The sequence below is a fragment of the Ambystoma mexicanum genome, chromosome 9 (genome assembly GCF_040938575.1).
Source record: "Ambystoma mexicanum isolate Mex_15411 chromosome 9, UKY_AmexF1_1, whole genome shotgun sequence".
Taxonomy (NCBI): domain Eukaryota; kingdom Metazoa; phylum Chordata; class Amphibia; order Caudata; family Ambystomatidae; genus Ambystoma; species Ambystoma mexicanum.
In genome coordinates this window covers 1,211,553,943-1,211,576,474 of record NC_090931.1, presented here as the reverse complement: position 1 = coordinate 1,211,576,474, position 22,532 = coordinate 1,211,553,943, and the positions used below count along the sequence as shown (strand labels likewise).

The following is a 22,532-nucleotide window of genomic DNA, read 5'->3' as shown; positions in this document are numbered from 1 at the left end:
AGACATACAGTGCACAGAGGTCCAGCCCAAAGAGCCAACCGTGTGTTACACATCACCTTTGAAGATATGGCATTCACCCAGTCAAGACCGGCGCCTCTGCGGGAATCAGGTGAGCGTTACAAAACGCAAAGCCTATCGCAAAACTCCCACCCAGGCGCTATGGAAACCTCGGATACCGACCAGCTAGCCCAGTTACTTGGGGAACTAAGAGCAGAAGTGCATGCAGCCCGTCAGGAAACGAATGCTCTAAGAAGGGAACTGATTATTTCCAAGGAGCGAACAGACGATCTCGCTAGACAATTGCTACAGTCACAAGCCGGACAAACTCAGTTACCCGCATCAGGGGCAAATCTTCCTTCAACATCCTCTACGAACCCAGTGCAGATCAACCTACCTGGGAATGTACCTCTGGCTCCGCCCGAACGATTTTCTGGTGACCCAAAGAGGTTTGCAGTATTTATTAATCAGTGCCGGTTGCACTTCTTATGCCGGCCAGCAGCCTTTCCAACTGATCAAGCTAAGGTAGCTTTCGTGCTTTCGTACCTTAGTGGCAATGCGGCAGACTGGTCGATCCCTCTAGTTAATCAAGATGATCCGGTTCTCCATGATTTTCAAGCTTTTCAGCTCAGTATGGAAAAACTGTTTGCAAGACATTCACAGGGGCAGGCCTTGGACAATGAGCTCCTTTCATTGCGACAGGGTAATCAAGACCTTTTGGCTTATATTGCGTCTTTCAACAGACTGATAGTGGAAACTCGATGGCCTGAGGACAAAAGGATTACGCTGTTTTATAGAGGTCTACGTGGAGAGCTCAAAGATGTGTTAGCCCAAGTAGTGAATCCCCCGCAAGACTGTTCGGACTATATTGACTTAGTCGTTCAAATTGACCACAGACTGCAGAACAGGAAGGCCGATCGTTCCAAGTTTGATGCTCGAGTATTTTCCAAACCACCAACTCCTACCAAAGGAGTAGACTCCGGGGAACCCATGCAAATAGGGGGCCTGAAAGGACCACTAACACAAAAGGAGCGGGAAAGGAGAAAACAGCTGCAATTATGCCTCTATTGCGGAAACTCGGGGCACTTTCTTCGAGACTGTCCGGTGAAACCAGCCAAGAAGGCAGTAGGAGCTGCAGTTACCAGGGTCACAAACTCTGAGCAGGGAAACGACCTCGCCCGACAAGAATAGAGGTCCTCTTGCCGAGCGTTAAAACCAGTTCCGTGACCTCGCATTTCGTGATACCTATGGTCCTCATTAGCCCTGAACATCCGGATCGATTACATGCGATTGAAGCTTACGTCGACAGCGGTGCCATCGGCAATTATGTAGATCATGAAATGGTTTCGAGGATGAATCTGACTCTTTGTCCAAAGGCTGTAAAGGACGTCATTACTACGGTGGATGGTACGGAGATAGCCTCCGGACTAGTAACGCATACCACCCAAGAAGCGACGCTAGTAAGTCAAGATGGACACCATGAGAAAATCGTGTTCGATGTGATCAAGGCCCCTCAGTTCCAGATTATTCTAGGGATTCCTTGGTTAGAGAAGCACAATCCTCAGATCGATTGGCGAGCAAGAACGGTTCAGTTTCCAGAATGTGTCTCTACTTGTCACCCTCGACCTGGTGTTGCACTGGCAGCAATTTCCTCGGAGGCTCCCCAGTTACCTCCTGAATACCTAGAATTCCAAGATGTTTTCCGGAAGGATCAGGCTAACTCTCTACCTCCTCATAGGTCTTATGACTGCCAGATAGACCTGATACCTGGATCTACTCCTCCTTGTAGTAGAATTTATGCCCTCACCGAGCCTGAGAATCTAAACCTCCGACAATACCTGGATCAATACCTGGCAAATGGGTTTATTCGTCCTTCCAAGTCCCCTGCTTCCTCAGCTTTGTTCTTCGTTCCAAAAAAAGAAGGGGGCCTTAGAACTTGTATAGATTATCGCGCCCTGAACCAGATCACCGTTAAGAATAGATATCCGTTACCTTTGATCCCTGAACTCCTGGACCAAGTCAGAAAAGCATGCATATATACAAAGCTGGATCTTAGAGGAGCCTACCACTTGGTACGAGTAAAAGAGGGCGATGAATGGAAGACGGCCTTCCGCACCAAGTATGGGTTATTTGAATATCAGGTCATGCCCTTCGGACTTTGCAATGCCCCGGCCGCCTTTCAATATTTTATGAACGATGTCCTCAGAGAGCTCATAGATGTGTGTGTTGTTGTTTACATTGACGACATCCTCGTTTATTCTTCATCGGAAACTGAACATCGGAAACACGTGAAAATGGTCCTCGAGAGATTGTGTCAACACAAACTTTTCGCTAAGTTGGAAAAATGTGTTTTCAACGTGACTGAAGTTGAATTCTTGGGATTCATATTATCACCTAGCGGAGTGCGTATGGCTTCAAAGAAGGTCGATGCAATTCTCAAATGGCCATCGCCATCCTCCGTAAAAGGTGTTCAAAGCATGTTAGGCTTCGCTAACTTTTACCGCAGGTTTATCCCCAAATTCTCTCGAATAGTCCAGCCCATGACCGCCTTGTTAAAGAAAAACAAACGTTTTGAATGGTCTACCGAGGCGGAACAAGCTTTCCAGAATTTGAAGACTAGATTTATCTCTGCACCGATCTTAAAACATCCTCGCCCAGAACTCCCCTACATCGTTGAAACTGATGCTTCGAGCCTTGCCATGGGGGCAGTTCTATCACAAAAGGACCCAGTAACCAATCAGTTGCATCCCGTGGCATTTTGGTCCCGCAAATTCTCGCCTCCTGAGATCAATTACACCATTACTGATAAGGAACTTCTAGCTATCAAGTCCGTCTTTAAGGCTTGGCGGCATTATCTTCTGGGGGCCCGACACACCGTTACTGTGATTACAGATCACCGAAACCTGCAATATTTGAAAACCGCAAAAGCTCAATCCTCTAGGCAACGCCGTTGGGCACTATTCTTTGCCGAGTTTGACTTCATAATTACCTATCGACCTGGTACAAAAAACGGTAAAGCTGATGCCCTTTCTCGGATGGGAGTGGAAGAACATTTGATCAATCCTAAACCTGTACCTATCATTCCCGAACAAAGAATTCTAGGTGTAATCGCCACACAATCCATAGAGGAAGTTAAGGATAAAGCCAGGCTACTGGTAACTCCAGCAGACATACATAATTGGCATCTGCAGGGAAAGGACTTTACGGTGAAGGACAACCTATTATATTTCCAAGAACGGTTATACCTGCCCAGCACAGATTTACAGAAAAAGGTAATCTCTTGTTATCACGATTCTTTAATGGAAGGACATCCCGGTATGACCAAGACCTCGGAAAAGATCAAGCGCTACTTCTGGTGGCCGTCTTGGAAAAAAGATATCAGAGACTTTATAATGTCCTGTGGAGTATGCGCCCAAAACAAGAGTCAAAAGGAAAAACCAGCCGGCCTCTTACGCCCTATTGACATCCCGCCTCGCCCTTGGCATACGCTTTCTATGGACTTCATCACCGATCTACCTCCATGCTCCGGATACAATACGATCCTAGTAATCGTGGACCTATTCTCCAAGATGGCGCATTTCATTCCACTCAAAGGCTTACCAACAGCAGCAACTCTGGCCCGAGAATTTCTCGAAAACATTGTCCGACTGCACGGTTTTCCTTCAGTTCTAATTTCGGATCGAGGTAGTCAATTTATTTCTCATTTTTGGCGAAGTTGCTGTCGGTCGGCTCAAATTGATGTGAGACTTTCAACCAGCCACCACCCTCAAACCGACGGACAAACCGAGAGGACCAATCAAACTCTGGAACAGTATTTGCGCTGCATGCTACAACAAACTGAAAAAACTTGGAAAGATATCCTTTGGATAGCCGAATATGCCTACAATAACTCTGTCCACTCGGGAACTGGGAAGACCCCGTTTTTTCTTTTATACGGTAGTCACCCTCGAACCTCGGAGTTGGATCCACTCCAAGATCTTGGAACACTAGCAGTAGACCATCTGCATTCTACAATCACCCAAGCCTTTAAGGAAGCCGTTTCTCACCTTCAAAGGGCTAAAGAACAATACAAGAAAGGAGCAGACCAACATCGGAAGGAAGCCCCCCAATATCAAGTAGGAGATCAAGTCTGGTTATCCACCAAATATCTACCTCTAAAAGGACCACGCACATTCAACCCAAGATACCTTGGTCCCTATTCCATCACTACCATAGTAAATCCAGTAGCGGTCAAGTTGGACTTGCCCCCTCACATGAAGATACATCCGGTCTTCCACGTCTCTCTATTAAAACCCGTGCAACCTCAAACCCGACTAACTACATCTCCAAAACCTATTCTAGTTGATGGAGAACTCGAGTTTGAAGTCAAAAGCATCCTGGATTCCAAGATCTCCAAATCTAAACTATTTTACCTGATTGACTGGAAAGGCTACGGTCCCCAAGAAAGATCCTGGGAACCTGCAGAATATGTCCACGCGCCTTGTCTAATCAAAAGATTTCATCGAACATTTCCTAACAAGCCCAAACCCCCGGAGAAGCCCGGTTTGGGAGGGGCCTTGAGGGGGGGTGCTGTCATGATCTCTGCTTCCAAAAGATCAGGACTTGCCAGACTCCCTTGGAAGCAGACCCATAACCCCGGTTCCGAGTGCCAGCCAGTCCCAATTGGGACCTTTTGGACCCTGTCCAAACCCCCTCCTTCACCAGAGCAGAGCAGACCCCCTCCTTCACCAGAGGAGCAGGAGCTCCCCCGGACCCTGCAGGAGCAGTGGTCTCCCTTTCCTGGATCCATCCTGAATTGCCCTCGAATTCGGGTAAGAATCATTATTCCGTGCGAGATTCGTTTTTTCTTGCTGCTAATTGCACCAGTGATCCGCCGACCTGCAAGAATATCTACTCAGCCTGCATGTTTTAAACTTGATGCCTACAGCTGCTGTGTTTGCCCCTGCCACCATTAGCCACCACGAGGTTTTTACACTTCCAAGATGGCCGCCCGCCATGTCTCAAGGAACCCCAGTGCCTAACTGAGCACATCCGACTGTCCTCGCATCCGATTGGCCATTGAGCCACCTTAAGCAGCCTATCGCCAGCCGGTAGGCGAAGCCGGCCCACTCCCAGCAAGGCCCAGGATAACAAGGCCAATACCTGTCTTCACCTGTCCTCAGCCTTCCTCGCCGTTTGCCCAGACCCCCTGCCGGATTCCAGACAAACCTGAACGGTAAACACCACTTCGCTTTTAAATTGAACTGCCTAGACTCTGGAAAAGGCTTTGTTACCACAAGCTACTTATTGCCACTCTCGTGCACTCAGGCCTTATTGCATGCTGTATCTGTGCCCAAAGTTGCTGCCATTTCCAGTACATAGGTGCTCATTCGTATTTAGACTACTGTGTCGATAATCATCCCTGTCACATATAACTGCACTGTGCCTCACTACTGCTCGGCTACCCTATGCAATTCTAGCTGCCATTTTTAACCACATTGTGACCATCTGCCCTGTTCTGCTGATCTGCTCACCAACTGCCTCTAGATCTGTTGACCTGCAGCCCAATGTGCCCCCGCTCAACATACTTTTATAGCCACTAAACTCAATGTTGTGCTTAATCTGCTCTATGTGCTATTCTGAAGTTAGGGGTTATTCTGATTCTAGGTGTTATCTTGAACTAAGTGTTACTCTGAACCTAGGTGCTATTCCCATTCCAGCCGCTATTCTGAATACATGATACTCTGATCCAAGATGTTAATTGGTACACTGGCACAATTCTAAACCTAATGCTGTGCTAATTGACAAACGCTTACTATGACCACTTTGCTTACCTGTACCTGAGTCAGATGCCAATCTGCAACCTTGCACTACATGGATTAGGTAGTATTCGGCTACTCCAAGCAGGCCGCACTGTCCACTGCTAGATTTCAACCCTAGACAGGACACACACTGCACCTTACCCCCCTCACACAATGTTCCTCCCGGGCCTTTACTCTATACTACTGAGAACCATTCTCCACATCACCAATTCCGCATGCCTGCCCAGCTCACCCCTTAACTTGACCAGCCTAGGCACCGCATCACCCACCCTCACAGAGCCCAGCACCACAATCATGCTTAGCCTACTCGCTCCCCCATGCCTTTCGGACAGGCTGACCAGATTACGATCCAGACTTCCAAAAATACACGAGCCTAGAGCCAGGGACTCCTCACAATCCATACTCACACACCGAACCTCCATCAGCTCCTGCGCTAACCTTACGCTAAAAAAACCCGAACCTAAACCCGTCAACTCCACTACAACCAACAATAGAGCGCTCATCACAGCTACCACCCCCACCCCTGCCAAAGCCAAAACCCTACCTATAAAAGGTGCCCTCATCAACGCACGCTCCATGATTGCCCATGCCACGGACATCGCTGATCTCATTTTAGCTGAAGATCTAGACTTCCTAGCCATAACAGAGTCCTGGCTTCATGCAGCCGCAGGCCCAGCCCTTTCGCTAGCCATCCCCACTGACTACACCATCATCCGAGCGGACAGAACTGAAGCTAAAGGCGGTGGTTTGGCCATCATTGCCAAGACCCACCTTAACATCAGACTCAACTCCGCCACACACCACCCATCATGTGAATCACTTACAGCCAAACTACCCATCGCTAACTCCCAAACAATATCCATTCACTTACTATACAGACCTCCCGGACCCCCGGGATCTTTCGAGGAAGACCTCAATGCCATCCTTACCGACAACCTAAAAAACTCCTCACAATGCCTTCTCTTAGGAGACTTCAATTTAGGCTACAAAGACCCCAAAGACAATCAAGCCACTCTCATCAGCAACACCCTGTCTGAACTAGGCTTCACACAAAAAGTAACCAGCCCCACCCATAACAAAGGGAGAACCCTTGATTGGATAGCAGACTATAACTGTGCCGTATCGATCACTAACAACACTCCCCAATCCTGGACCGACCACCACCTCCTCTCCTTCTCACTTGAGGCCTCAAGCCCTACAACCAACATGGCACTAGCCCCAGCCATCCACACGAGAAGCAAAAAAAATATCACAGTAGAAAAACTGATCCCACTCATTCTTCCTACACTAAGCCAACTCCAAGACTCTAATCCCTATGACCTCGTAGAAGGCTATAACAACACCATGCGCATAGCCTTAGACGCCATTGCACCATTGAAACTTAGAAAATCCAAACCAGAAAAGCACCTCAACCAATGGTTCTCCAGCCATCTTAAAACCCTTAGATTGGAAAAGAGTAAACTGGAACAAGTCTGGAGACAATCTCCGACTGACCACAACAAACTATTGCTTAACAAAATAACGGCCAACTATAAAAAAGAAATCATAGCGGCCAAACAAGAATCCTATAACCTGAGAATCTCCCAATCCAACTCCAGCTCCAGAGAATTATTTACTATCCTGAAAGAATTGGAAACCCCGGTAACAATCCCAGATACTTGCGTTAAAAACAAACAATGGTGCACCAGTGTCCAAAATGCACTAAACAACAAAGTCACTGGCCTTCAAACAAAAATTAAAAATAAGAAAGACTCCCTTACCAATCTTACCAACCCCATCAACGCCCACTCGAGCCCTCCACCCTCACACCACACACCTAACTCTGCTCGCTTCAGCTTTTCCAAAGTCTCTTCCCTCGAAGTAGAAAAAATAATTCTTGGCCTTAAACCCTCCAACTGCAAAGGTGACCTCTGCCCCCCACAAATCATTAAAGACGCGGCACGAGACCTCTCGCCATTCATCACCAGACTCATCAATGCCTCCTTTTCCTCAGGAACAGTCCCCAGTAACCTTAAAGAGTCCTGGGTCCTCCCTCTCCTCAAAAAACCCTCCCTTGACCCGTCCATCCCAACCAACTACAGACCGATTACCACCGTCCCATTCCTGCTCAAGATACTAGACAAGACAGCATACCTACAAATTCAAAAGTATCTTGAAACAAACCACCTTCTAGGAATAAGACAATCCGGCTTCAGACCCCAACATGGAACTGAAACAGCCCTGATAGATCTGAAAGCCCAAATAGACGACCTTAGAGATAACGGGAAAACTGCATTACTACTCCTGCTAGACCTCTCTGCGGCGTTTGACCTAGTTGACCATAAAATCCTATGTAATCATTTAGACTCAGCTGCTCACTTTTCACAAGAAGCCATCAGTTGGATTGAGTCATTCCTCAACAACAGATCCATGCGAGTCTTCTCCTCCTCTGCCGCCGCCGAACCCATCCCCATTACATGTGGAGTCCCACAGGGCTCGTGCGTCTCCCCCACTCTGTACAACGTGTTCACAAAGCCCCTGTTTGATGATCTAGACGGCCTGGGTATCACCTACACTAACTACGCCGATGATACACAGATCCTCATCCCGTTGACGGGAGATTACAACCAGGATTTGGCCTTGGTGAACAGGGTGTATCTCATCATCCAGGCATGGATGGCTTCGCACAGTCTACGCCTGAATGATGACAAAACTGAACTCATCATCCTTGGTTCTACGTCCAACCTAACCAAACTCGACCACAATTATGCCAACTTCATCATAGATGGGAACCTAATCAAGGTTTCGAAAGAAGTAAAAACCCTAGGAATATACCTCGACTCCTCCCTAACCTTCCACAAACAGGTTAGCTCGATGGCATCCTCTACGGCCTACACATGTAAGCTCATAAGAGCAGCCAAACCCTTCCTCTCCACCCACAGCTGCACTACACTTGCCAGAGCATTGGTATTATCCAAACTGGACTATTGTAACGCCCTCTACATAGGAGCCACCAAACAAATCACCAACAAAATTCAGACGCTACAAAACAACGCCCTTAGGGCAGCACTCAATATTCCCAGGAGGGAACACATTTCCAATATCAGGAAATCCCATAACTGGCTCAGCACAACAGACAAAATCTTGCTTAAAGTAGCATCGCTCACCCACAAATGCCTGAATAATGCTGCCCCACGCTATCTGGCAGACAGAATATGCAAACACAGCCCCATCAGACCCACCAGAACCTCCAATGCTAATCTGCTCACCGTCCCCAGGTTTAAACGCACTAAAATGGGTGGCAACAGCTTCCAGGTGAAAGCACCCCAACACTGGAACTCCCTACCACCATCGCTCAGAACTCCCCAACCTTACTCACTTTTTAGACGCAACTACATCCATTGGTTAAAGATCACGAACCACTAACACCTCTAACACCACACGGCTGCTCTCCGCGTTGCATGCTTTAAGAGAATCTGTAAATTTGTAATACTAAACTTGTATATATTTGTAATTCTTTAAATACATCTACTGCATTCTCTCCTGCCAAACTGTACACATGTTCCTTCATCGTCACACTGTAATTATGTAATGTAATGTATAATTATGTAATGTAAAGTATAAGCATCCTGTAACCAAGCTTTGAATCACCTTGCTGCTCATGCGCCCTCATACCCTCGGGTCTGGTGCGCAATACAAATGAATAAACTAAACTAAACTAAACTGTCCTGGCGCCAGTGGCACCAGGCTCATAAAGATGCTCAGTCCCAGCGCTGGAAGCGCCGGGCTCATAATGCTTGGGTGGACTTACCTGCAGCAGACCATGCTGCTTACTTACCTGCCAGTTGAACCCCTGATCCTCTTCTGTTTGGGACTACTTTTCCTGTTGGGTGGGGCAGGAGCCACTCCCTAGGTTCAGAACACTGGAACTCTTCTGGAAAGCAGGAACTCTTTTCTTACCTAGGCGTGGCTGTGGAAGGAGACACCTAAGCACTACAGGAGGCTATTTAAACCACACCCGATGGATGAATCTTGCTTTGCGTTATTCTGCATTCTCTGCAGCAGAACGCTCATCGTGTCTTCTGCTTCTGATCCTGGGCCTAAGGGAACAAAGGCTTACCATCCTGGAATCCAGTCTTCAGCAGCACCTGCAAAGACAAAGAAAGAACAGGTTAGCACTACGGTCTGCAGTGGCAGCGCATCTCTTACCTGGTCCATCGGCTGTCACCAACGCCTCGCGCTGCATTCCGGCATCTGAAAGACAAAGGCTTACCTACTCTTAGCATGCTCCGGAGGTCTTCGCACTGCATTCCGGCATCTGAAAGACAAAAGCTTACCAGCTCTTCGCACGCTCCGGAGGCCTTCGGCGCTGCATCCCGCATCTGAAAGACAAAAGAAGGTGCGTTTAAAGACATTGGGCAACTTTATTACTCACGTGCCATTACTCCTTCCCACGCCGAATCCAGTGGGTATTCCAGGACCCTTCAGCATCTCTAAAGCTCCGAACTTGTACCTGCAAGATAAAAGGGACAGTTAGTGCGCATCGTGAAGCAGGCTACAAGCGCTTACTTACGTGCTTCCATGCGCTTCTATTCCTCACGCGGGTTCGATCCTCAACTCTCATCAGCCCGCCATCCGCCATCGCCGGAACCCTGCAAAACAAGACATTTCATTACAAAAGACTTTTAAGACATTTGAAGTGCCCAGAACTTACCGTTCGTGCAGTTAACGACGGACAGCAGTCCTCTGAGGTCAAGAGGCCTGCACCCTTATCCAGTGAAGAAACTGGTTACGGCACCCTGCCCCGAGGCAGACGGAGAGCTTGGCGTTCACTTACCTAAGGTGAGGGTGTTAAGCTTTGGGGTTCTACAGGAGAAGAGAAAGGGAAGAGGAGAGAGGCACCCAATAACCCCAGTTCATTAATCCCATATTTTCTATCTGCAGACATCTTACTCTTCGAGTCAGACATACAGTGCACAGAGGTCCAGCCCAAAGAGCCAACCGTGTGTTACACATCACCTTTGAAGATACGGCATTCACCCAGTCAAGACCGGCGCCTCTGCGGGAATCAGGTAAGCGTTTCATCCAAAGCATGGGAGAAGAATAGACTGCCTATTAGAAGTTCTACTACAAATGAAGTAAAAAGACAAATGGAAAAAGCTGAACTTTTAAAGAGACAAAAGCAGGTGGAGAATGAACCAACAAAGACAGCATCAATAAGCACACATGTTCCAGTGAAGGGGACAAGTACAAGATCTACACTACAGCCATATTCTGAGCCAATAGCAGAGTGAATATGGACATTTATAACCAAGAGAAAAAGGATGCAAGAGGAGAAGGAAAGGATTGCCAGACTTCCGCCTACTCCATTAGTACAGATGAAGAGATTGGATTGAGGTACCCGAGAATGCTCTAATGAGAAGAAGCTACATGAATGCTATTAAGGATGTGATGATAGCAAACTACATGAAAACCTTGAGAATAAAGAGGAGCATACAAGGAGATGACAATGAACTAAACGATTACCTGGACAGCACAGCACACTTGGGAAAGAACATATGGTGCCAACACATGAAAGAAGTTGGACGACCGGAGGCCAGTTCATGGGAAGTGATGCCTCACTGAAATGGGCAACTGAAGCAACTGATCCAAATGAAGATGATTATGTCCAGGACATAAAGACAAGAAACAATGGAAAAACAACACATTGTGATCAGATACGAGAAGCCTGGAGTTAAAGGAGCAGAAATCAGAAGAGAGGCAAATCAAAAACTAAACGTCCAAGGAAAAACTTCAGAAGACGCCAGAAAATGGAAGAACAGAGGTCAAATGCAAATTTTGGGAACAGTGCTTTCACCAGACAGATGGGAGAAAGGAGTAGTGATATGCAGGGCATGGATGGTCTTCGGTCACTATGAGCCCACCATCAACATAGTGCGAAATGGATGCAAACCATTATGGCCAAAACCTGCTAAACTATTGACATGGGTCGAAGACAGAGGAGGACCCTTACAGATAGTGCCATTGGAAAGCCCAAAATTCTGCTTCAGGAATAATGGCACAAGGAAAATGGTGGATAATCAAAACGAGTTTTTGACACCCCAGGAATGGTACATAGTACCGCAGTGATCATGGATCATTATTGGGCATGTGGATCCAAAGCATATATCAGACTGCCGAGAAACTTGGGAGGTATATGCAGAATAGTAAATGTCCATGTTCCAGCATTGGTGATCCCAAAAAGTGATCTGAATATTGACAGTTTCCCAAAAGCAGATGCTCACCTGAGGAAAAAGAGATCTGTGGTACTGATGAGCTGAATGAAGCGAGAGAATTACTTTTCTGCCAAATCCATAGAAGCTTTTGATGCTATCCCTTATGAACATAGGCTGTTCAGTCAGACCTCTTCAGTGTTCACAACAATTATCATGCCGAGAATTCAAGTTGGAGCAAATACTAAATGGTTGCAGATACCCAGATGGGAATAACTGCAGACCATCAACACGACCATAAAAGGAGTTAATGCGATCAGAGAAGAAGTGAGGGCAATTCGACTAATGACTCTTCAGAACAGGTATGTCCTTGACATGATCACAGCTATGGATGGAGGAGTTTGTGCAAAAATTGGAGAATATGTTGCACATTTATACCATCTCAGGACAAAGAAAATGGAACGTTAACAAAGGCCATAGGTATGTTGATGAAATTACAGAATCAGATGATCGATGAAGCCGACTAAGTAGACGACAGCTGGTTTGGATCACTATTTTCCTGGGTTCCACAATGGATGGCAGATCCATTCAAGTTCCTAGGAGCCCTACTAGTGATATTACTCGGACTCTGTGTTATCAAGATAATAATCTCTCAGTGCCAGAAAACTGCGAAAAAGGCTATAGGGATGAATATCATGATCAATATCGAACCAGGATGGAAGCCCAAAGACCTAACTGATGAAGAAATAAGAAACGTTGTGAAAGCTAGCATTCATACACCAGAAGGAACCAAGTTTCGATATCCAAGGAAACACAGAAACTATGTGGGAAGATGGATCTATTGGAGTCCAAATGGACAGTGTCAATTTATGACATGGAATAAGGACGAGCACGTGAGAACAGCATGGAGCCTGAAGGGAATCATAAAAATATGGACTCCAAAGAGACATTTCTTCAGACCTTCATGTGTGGACCTAGAAGACGAAGTAAAGATGGATCCAGAAGAAGTGAAAGTGAATACAGAGGATGCAGGAAAGACGGATACAGAAGAAGTGAAAGTGGTCCATGAATCGCCCAGAGGGGGGGGGTGTAAAGGAGGTCCCAAACACGATTTGCACCCCCACTGCCCATTTTGAGGTGCCAGGAACGTTCACGCCGAAATATGTGACGTATGATGAGCAAATAAACCAGCAGAGAGCAGAAGCAGGGCTCTGCCCAGTACCTATCAGACTGACAGCACCTATTGAAGTACTTGCACCTAAGAAACCTTGGACAGTAAGGTACCCATTGAGAAAACCATATTGACAAGTGAGACAGAATGACGATTGTCAAAATGCAATACCGGAAGTAGCCAAGAAAGTCCGAAAAGAAGACGAATGGTGACGTCACAAGAACCCGGACTGACTCGCACATAAAAGATATGATGACCTATGAATGATGAAGAGACGAAACACCATGGGTAAGTGGCATCCTGAGTTTAAAGTGAAACAAGTAATGTCAAATGTAAAAAGCTTATAACATGTGTGTGATGAAGACATGCAGCCAGTTTACACGCGTCCATACGCAAGGAACCGCAAGAAGCTAAGAAAATCGTGAGGCTTGCTAAAGCTTAATACTAAAATAGAATGCGGCAAGCGCCACCTATACATATCTACCTCAAGAAAAGAACTGTATATAAGTATACTTCCACTATGCACAAGAGCAGAACTGACCAAAGGTTACTTAAGGTCCCACGAGGAGTTTTGCAGCAGTAAAATCGAGAATTAAGGACATGCAGAAATTTAGACGAAGATAAGTCGTGCCAAGAAGCCAAGGTCATACCAGCTGAAGTAGGCCGATAGTAGATACATTTAATGAAGAGAAGAACAGAGTATCCTATTCTGAAAGGTCAAGATAAGCCTCAGGGCTAACCGCAGACGTGCGTCTGCTCGGCTCCCGCGGCCGCACTAACATCCTGTTATAAAAAAGCCGGTTTTCGGGGGTAATAAGAGCTGGAAATACCCCGATGTGACGGCGAACATCCTTGGGCACACCCGGAGCGAAGATCGAAGAGAACCGTGGTCGGATTCACCGGAGACGACCGTGTGAAGTTATGTGGCGGCAGCAACTAGCCCGTCTTCAAAATGGCCACGGGCGCACGCACTGAACGTCCTGTGCATATCCAGTGAGGCCGCGCTGAGGCAGTGTCCAACCCGCAACAGACTGGTCGATCACAGCGGAAGAAAGGTGCGGACCCAGCAGAGTCCCGGTGAGGCCCCGATCGGTGGATACGCTCTCGCTGGACAGCACAGACAAGAAAGCGGCGGGAGAACCTGCCGAAAAGTGGAGTCTGGGCCTCCTGCCCTTCGGGGGGCCCAGCCGGAGCATCATCACTGGCTGGGAAGTCAAGAGGGCCTGCAAAGGGAGAGAGGGCTGTGCACCCGTGTGAGCCCTGCACTCTGATAACAGGCGAGCGGGGAGGCCCGGAGAGAGAGGCCCTTCCGCCTTTCTGCCCCTGCGTGAGCCGCTGATTCAGTGACATACGGGCGGACCCGTGGGCTGGTGCGAGAGCGAGGGATACGCCTTGCCCCGGAAAGCGTGCTGCTGCTGGGCAGCGGGCGGCTGCGTCGGCCCTGGAGTGAGGACATATCCCCGGAGCACAGCAGCAACAAAGGGAGCGATTTGCCAACAAGGTAAAAGAGACAAGAGGCACACCGGGAAGCATAGTGCTCAGGCAAAGCTGGCTGGACGGGCGCCCACATCGGCCCATATAGCGTACAAGGTGGACTTGGTGCCATGGGGGAGGACAGGCCAAGGAAGCTTCATGCCCAAAGCAGAATGGATCAGTACACCATTCCTCCACCCCAGCCCACTGAACACCACCCGCAATCCTCAGACGACATGGAGACGGACCAAGGAATCTCGCTCAAAGAAATCATGGCCACCATTACTGACTCCCGCACGTCCAAGGAGCAGAAAATGGACGGAATAAGCATGGATGTTTCCCTCCTCAGGCACGACCTCCAAAAACTAACGGCACGCACCGGGGAGGCTGAGCAGCGCATTTCCAACACTGAGGACAGGATGAACACCATGCAACAGCAGCTTCATAACACGATGTCCAAATTGAAGGTGCTAAAAGACAGAATTGAAGAGGGAGAGGGCAGGTCCAGACGCAACAATGTGCGCATCCTGGGTATACCCGAAAAGGCAGAGGGCGCCTGCATGGAACTTTTTCTAGAACAATGGCTTTCCGACCTGTACGAGCCCGATGGCTTTTCCAAGTTCTTTTCCATAGAGAGGGCACATGGGGTGCCCACGTGCAGGCCACCGCCTGGCACCCCCCCCACGAACTGTAATAGCAAGATTCTTAAATTACAGAGACCGCGACGCCCTACTGCAACATGCGTGCGCCAAAGGAGCTGTCACGTTCAATGGCTCCAAAATCGCCTGTTTCCCGGATTCCACGAGGGAAGTGCAAAGGTCAAGGCAATCCTTCGACTCCCTGAAAAGGCAGCTACACACAATGGGAGTGAAATACGGCCTGCTCTTCCCTGCACAGCTCAAGATTTATCACAAAGGCACAACAGTCCATTTTAGTGACCCTAAAGAGGCTTGGCGCTGGGCCGAGCAAAACAGAGGGAGATTGGTCCGCCCCTGCGAAAATAGGGGAAGAAGATCTCCACCAGACCAACAGCGAGAACCCCGACGACCACCACCGCAGGACCCACAGGAAGACCTAGGGGGGTGATAACCCCCCCTCACCACGGCTGTCAAAATCCTGTGACTACACTGAGATACTCAAGTCAGACCATAGATCTTCCCACACACACACACACACACACGACAGGCAGCACATACCCACCTGTAGCGGCCGCGGTATGCCCCAAGCCCTACAATAGAAGGAGAACCCCCCCCGACTCCCCCACCGGAGAGTGCAATAAATTCCAGGTGTAGTATACGCATGGACTCCCTCGGGGATCACCTTTAGAGGAGTACTACCTTCCCCCCGGGTTCCACCTAGGGGAAGGCCACTTATTTGATATTAAGTTCAGTGCATGTTAGGTGTCCAGTTGACACCATAGATTCTTTGTTTGGGCGACCGATGCTTCTAGTTGGGAGGAATATGGGGTGGGGGGTTTTGGGTTTGTTAAGCACAGCTTCATTAGGGACCTGTCAAACTAATAGAGGAACATGGCCAGAAAGGATGTCAGTACACCACGGGCATATTTCCAACAAGCGCATAACGCTGCCGGTGACAATCAGGGCAGCCACCAACACATGCTCACATGGCAGAGTATCGTAATAATGTCGACACTATCAGAACACTGAGGCTCATGTCGTGGAACGTCAATGGCCTTGGCAATGCTATCAAGCGCCGCCTGGTGCCCCAATTTTTGAACAGACGGGGGGCTGATATAGTGTTCCTATCCGAGACACATCTCGTGGGTACAGAATGCACCCGATTTAGGCGTACAAATTATAAGCTGACATTTCACTCAGGCTTCACGATGGGCTCAAGAGGCGTCATGATCTTGGTACACAAAAACCTCCCCCTCCACCTCTACACGGTGACCCATGATACAGGCGGCAGATACATATATGTGTCGGGCGACTTATGGGGGCAATCCATCGCACTGATAGCTATCTATGCACCACTGACCCTTCTAGAACCACTGCTCACTGACATTACCCCGTTAATCGCTAATGATACCTCCAACTGCATGATACTGGGTGGTGACTTCAATGAAGTCATGAATGTTACCCCGGATAGATCGCACATACGAAACAGGAACCCCAATGTCCCCAACTAGGCTTGCCATGTTCACCAACGCACTCGGCCTGTGCGATGTGTGGAGGGAACTTCACCCAGACACTAGACCGTACTCTTTCCACTCGGGGGCCCATGCCTCGCTCTCCAGATTGGATTACTTCTTTACTCCCGCAACTGACCTATATAGGGCACAGGAAATAAACATGCTGCCTAGAGGCATCTCTGATCACTCTCCGCTAGAAATGTTACTTATAACATCCCAGAGGATCCCACCACCATATTGGCGCCTGAACAGTTACTATCTGGGAGATCCTGAGCTGGTAGACAGACTATAGGAGACCACCAACACATACTTTGAGTTAAACCCAGACGCAACGAATCCTGAGATGCTATGGGAAGCCTATAAAACGGTGCTAAGGGGACAAACTAATATCATGGACGACGGCCAAAAGGAGGCTGCACATGAGTAAGATTCTTGAAGCGGAGCTTCATGTCAAGCAGGCAGAGGAGGGGCACGTAAATGAAAATACGTCGGCCTCTAACAGGACGTTGCTACAAGCACAAAAAAGATTGCAAAGCATAGCGATGGACAACACTCGCCAAGCGCACACTGCTATGAGAGCAAGGATCTATGAAACGGGTGACAAGGCCGGCAAGATGCTGGCATGGCTGGAAAGGAAGGAGCAGGGACGCAGCCATTTCCGGAGACTCGAAGCGGACGGATCAAACGCAAGGGTGACGGACCAGGAAATAACCCAGGGTTTCGCGGAATATTACGCAGAGTTATACAGTGAATCTGCAACCCCGATGGACGCTACGATTATGGACTGAATTGAAACACCTACCCTGAATGAGGCGCAGCGGCAATGGTTGGAGTGGAAGATCACTGAGGATGAGATTCTAGCTGCCATTTCTGGACTCCAGACCGGTAAGACTCCTGGTCCAAATGGATTCCCGGTGGAGCTATGGCGAAGGGTGGGTACCAACGTGATAGCCCCCCAGCTACTGCAAATGTACCTCCATGCACGTGAAAAGGGCATTCTCCCTCCAGATCTCCGAGAAGCAACGATAGTAGTGATACCCAAGCCGGACAAGCCCCCGGAAAGATGTAGCTCGTACAGGCCCATTTCACTCATCAACTCAGACTAAAATACTGGCAAAGCTTCTAGCGGACCGCCTACAAGAGGTAATTCCCTCCTTGATTCACCCGGACCAGTGCGGTTTCATGCCACAAAGATCAACTCGCATGAACCTCCGCAGACTATTCTCAGCTTTGGAAAGAGCCGACAGCATACAGGGGCCACTAGCCCTGTTAGTAATTGACTTTGAAAAGGCCTTCGATTCGGTGAGATCGGAGGCTGTCTGGATCATAATGTGTTGCATGGGCTTCGGTGAGAACTTCATGAGTTGGGTGAGGCTGCTATACGAATCCCCGGTTGCTAGGACCAGGGTCAACGGTTGGCGATCAGAACTGTTCGGTCTGGGAAGGGGTATAAGGCATGGCTGCCCACTATCGGCCATGATTTTCGCTATTGCGATCGAAGCCCTGGCGATCCTGCTGCGAAACGATCTAACCTGGGAGTGCTTCCGGTGGTCCGAGACCTGGGAAGACAGAATATCCCTCTACGCGGAGGACCTACTCATCTACCTGAAGGACCCAAACACCTCCTGCCCCAGAGTTATGCCACTGCTGGGTCAATATGAGGCATTCTGTGGACTACTCGTGAACTGGTCCAAATCCATCCTCTTCCCTATAGGGAACACCTCATTGGTGAGTCTGGCGACCGGCCCCTACCAGATCGAGAAGGAACAGTTCAAATACATGGGGATACACATCACAACGCAGCCTTGAACCTCCCCCCTTGGTGGCAAGAGTTGCAGACGACACTCGCCACTGGATCTCCTTGCCACTGACGCTGATGGGTAGGGCAGCCTTGTTTAAAATGATTGCCCTCCCTAAATTCCTATACATCCTGCAAAACGCGCCATTGTATATCGACCATCGGGACTTCCACAAAATCGAATGCACCCTCCGGAAACTGCTTTGGAAAGGAGGCCACCCGAGAATTGCTCTTGCCACCCTTCAGAGGTCCGTCTGGGAAGGGGGGGGAATCGGGCTGCCCAGGCTGCAATCATTATTGGGCCAGCCAGATGGAGGTGGTAAACGACATGCTTCACGGTGACGGGAGCCTCCCACACTTCAAGGGCTTCCACTGTAACACTACAAATAAGCCAATAGAGCACCTGTACAGAGACTTGGATCGCCCTCCGAAATCTGATATGGCATCCCACATAACGAGAGTTTGAAAGGAAGTGCTCGATTCTTGGGGTGGGGTGGGAAAATAACACTGGCCCAACGGTTGTGGAACAATTGCAACCTTCCTGAAGTACGAAAACTACCGAGATGGCCCAAGTGGACCCAGCGTGGAATCTCTACCGTTGGGGATGTGGTACAGGAGGTCAACCTTGCAACATTCGAGATAATGCAAGAGAGGTTCTCCCACATGCAGCTGAATCATGCTTGGACGACCCATCGACAGATCACACAAGACCTGCCGGAAAGCTCCCCGCTTGAACGAAACATAGTCCTGGATCGGGTAGAGCGGAAGGTCACCTCCACCATGTACACTGTGATAACTTCCTTCGCGACATCGGAACTATCCAGTCTGAAATCAAAATGGGAACGAGATGTGGGCCCACTCCTTCCAGAGGACTGGACGGAGGCCCTGATGTACCCGCGTGAAACCACCATCTCTTTGCGACTTCGACTCGTCCAGTTGAAGATCCTGCATCACACTTACTACCCGAGAGTAGCCCTCTTCCGATGGGGTAGGGCCGCGGACACAAAGTGGCTATGCTGCAAGCCAGAGGTAGGTACCTTTTTTCATATCCTGTGGGAGTGTAGTAATATTCAGTTGCTCTGGCAGAAATGCTGCAACAAACTGTCTAGAGTTCTGGGAAAGACGATACAGAGGTGCCCAAAACAATTGCTTCTGGGGGTCTCCGGGGAATCTGACTTATCCCGCTATAAGAAACTGCTGTGGTCAACCGCGTTTGCAGTCCTTAGGCGGAACATTGCACAACTGTGGGGCTCGGAGCGCACACCCAGCTATGACCAGTGGGTCACGGACGTGGACATATGTGCGGTAATGGAGCACCGGGTGTACAAAGCAAGAGGGTGCCCGCAAAAGGCGGGGAAAATATGGAGAAGATGGGAAGAGGACAGCTGAAGGCCAAGGGCGACCCTGTAGCCTCTGATACTGTGAGGCCCACCGAAAGGGAAATATTGACTCTGTTAAGAGCACCCTGTCTCATGAAGTCATCCTATGTTAAATTTGACGGTCTGTTGGACCAAGGTCCCTGAAGCTGAGTTTGTTACGGTTATTGTTTCTTCTTTTGATTACTTTGCTCTCTTCCCACCACCACCCTTCCCTGGCACTTGCCCCTCCCTCCCTCCTCCCTTCTCCCTCTCCCCCCCACCCCCCCTCCCTCCCGTGTCCCCTCCCTGGAATGTAGAGAGATGAATGTAATGTTGTTTTAACCTTGAAAACCAATAAAATCTTTGATCAAAAAAAAAAGATAAGCCTTAGGAGGCAGATGGCTGACAAAAATAAATCAAATGCACAAATTACATGGAGAATAAGACGACTTTCACATTGTCGGAATCACGTGACTGAGCCAGCAGCAGAGATGAAACTTTCACACCTACGCATGGAATTGTGCCATGCTCAGGATCCTTCACTTTTCCAGACCAAGAGAAGTCTCAAGGCCAAGATACAAAGAAATAATTGACACATGACGACTGAAGTGATGATTGATTGTTGCAATAATTGGAGGGAGACTGAGGGAGCGAACAAACTCCCTGCACCTGGCCGGATATTACGCACGCTGCTAGGCTGGTGGAAAAGTATGAGTGGGGTTGATGCCAACCCAATCATAGTGAACCAAGTAATCTAGGGTCCTATAGTTAATAGAGGCAATGAGACGTCATACTTTTAGTGACATCTACGACAGCCATTTTGAAGGAGGGGCACAGATGCCCCACCTGACACTGTTTATGCAATCCGCTCACTTCGTTACCATATACAGATAGAGTACCTATATTAAAGTTACCTTCCTAAAAGCAATAGAATTGCATGCAACATTTTAAGCGTTACACGTCAGTGATGACGAGTTTTTAATATAAAAGATGTTTTTTATGAAGTTCGTTGGAGTTGTGAAGCAAGAAGGAAGATCAAGCAACAGCTGATGTTCATGAACTCCCCGTTTTTTTAACTTATTAAACAGACTCCCTTTGCTAAACTATTCAGTTGTCATTATTGAATTGATGCAAGAGTATTAATCTGCATCCCCATCCATCTCACGTGTGCTGCTACTCATCTTAAAGTGCTATTGGGCAACCCCCATCTTAATGGGCCGGTTGGGGTCCTAGTGCACAACTGAATCTTGCAGAGCACACAAAAACACCAAATAACAAAGGCAACATTCTGAACTTCCTCACCATAGCTGTAAAAATATAACACATCTTTGATTTTCAACTGGTCCAATCACGTTTCTGTCCCTTTCATCATAAACCATATCATCTTGACAAACATCTACCTATGTAGACCTTCAGAGGTTTCAAATATTTACCTTTATAGCAACTCACAGACGGCCTGATTAACCTTGTCCCCATGCTGTCAAGATACCACAAGGGCTGTAACAACAAACTCAAATCAATCAGCTTCACCCCTGAAGTCCAACAACAACCTATATGCTCCAGAAAAACAAACCATCAGGTCCAAACCATCTACCCGCTGGTACATGACATAACTCAACATCAGCAAAAGTCACCTGGAAGCAAGAGAAGAACTGGCACAAGTCTAAAACTCTATATGACGTAACTCAAGACATCCTGCAGACAAATGACTGCACCATAAGCCTCCTACTACCGGAACACCATAGTCAAACAAATCCAAGGTCTACACTCCTCAAAAGTAATCAAAACACAGTTCTTTTGAATCGCAACATAGTTATCTTGAATCCGTAAAGGAGGTATGAGTCTTCGCTTTTCTGTTACACTCTTTCATATACAGGGGTTTTGACCCCTGAGTTTTCTCAATCCTCCTTCCTTTTCCTGCCAGGGTATTGTTCCTTGTTTCTGAAAAAGGGGTATGAACCTTGCCTTCTCTTCTTACCCCTGGTTTACTCGTCTGCCAGGGTATCCTCATTTTCTTGCTTGGGTGTGAGTCCCAAACTCACTGTTTGCCTGGTTCACTAACCTGCCAGGACTTGTGCTTTGTTCAGTTTCTCTTTTATTCCGCTCACAACATTTCTCACAACACTTCTCCAATATTTGGTCAGCGACCCTCTCTAACTCCACTGCCATTGTTTAGGCTGCTGTTCTCAACAATGTTTGTGTCTGCAATATTTCCACTGCCGCTGCTTAGGCGCTTTCTCTCAACAGTGTTCATACTAACGGCACTGTCTAGTTTATTTAGGCTCTTTATTCCAACAATGTTTGTATCAGCAAGGATTGCACTGCTTTACTTAAGTTCTCTTGCATAGTGCGCAGTGCACAGCATTTGCAAAAAAGCAGCCCAGTAACCCACTCACTCTCCCTGGGCTTACCGGCTCTGTGCAGCATCTTCAGCGTTCCTCGTGTTTCACCGGCGTCTGCGTTCTGTCCATTGACTGGCAGTGCGCCTTGCAATTTGTTTGCTTCCCACTTTGTATTCCTCTGTGTTCTACAGTTCCAGCTGCCTGAAAAAACGGAAAAGCGGCCAACTTCTCCCGACCTGGCTGCTCTGC

At 48.2% G+C, this 22,532-nt stretch overlaps 1 protein-coding gene across 1 annotated transcript in view; it reads right to left on the bottom strand.

Moving 5' to 3' along the window:
- Nucleotides 1–22,532, bottom strand: part of DARS1 (aspartyl-tRNA synthetase 1) — a 985,274-nt gene that overhangs the window by 29,986 nt on the left and 932,756 nt on the right. The gene's annotated exons all lie outside the window — the stretch shown is intronic.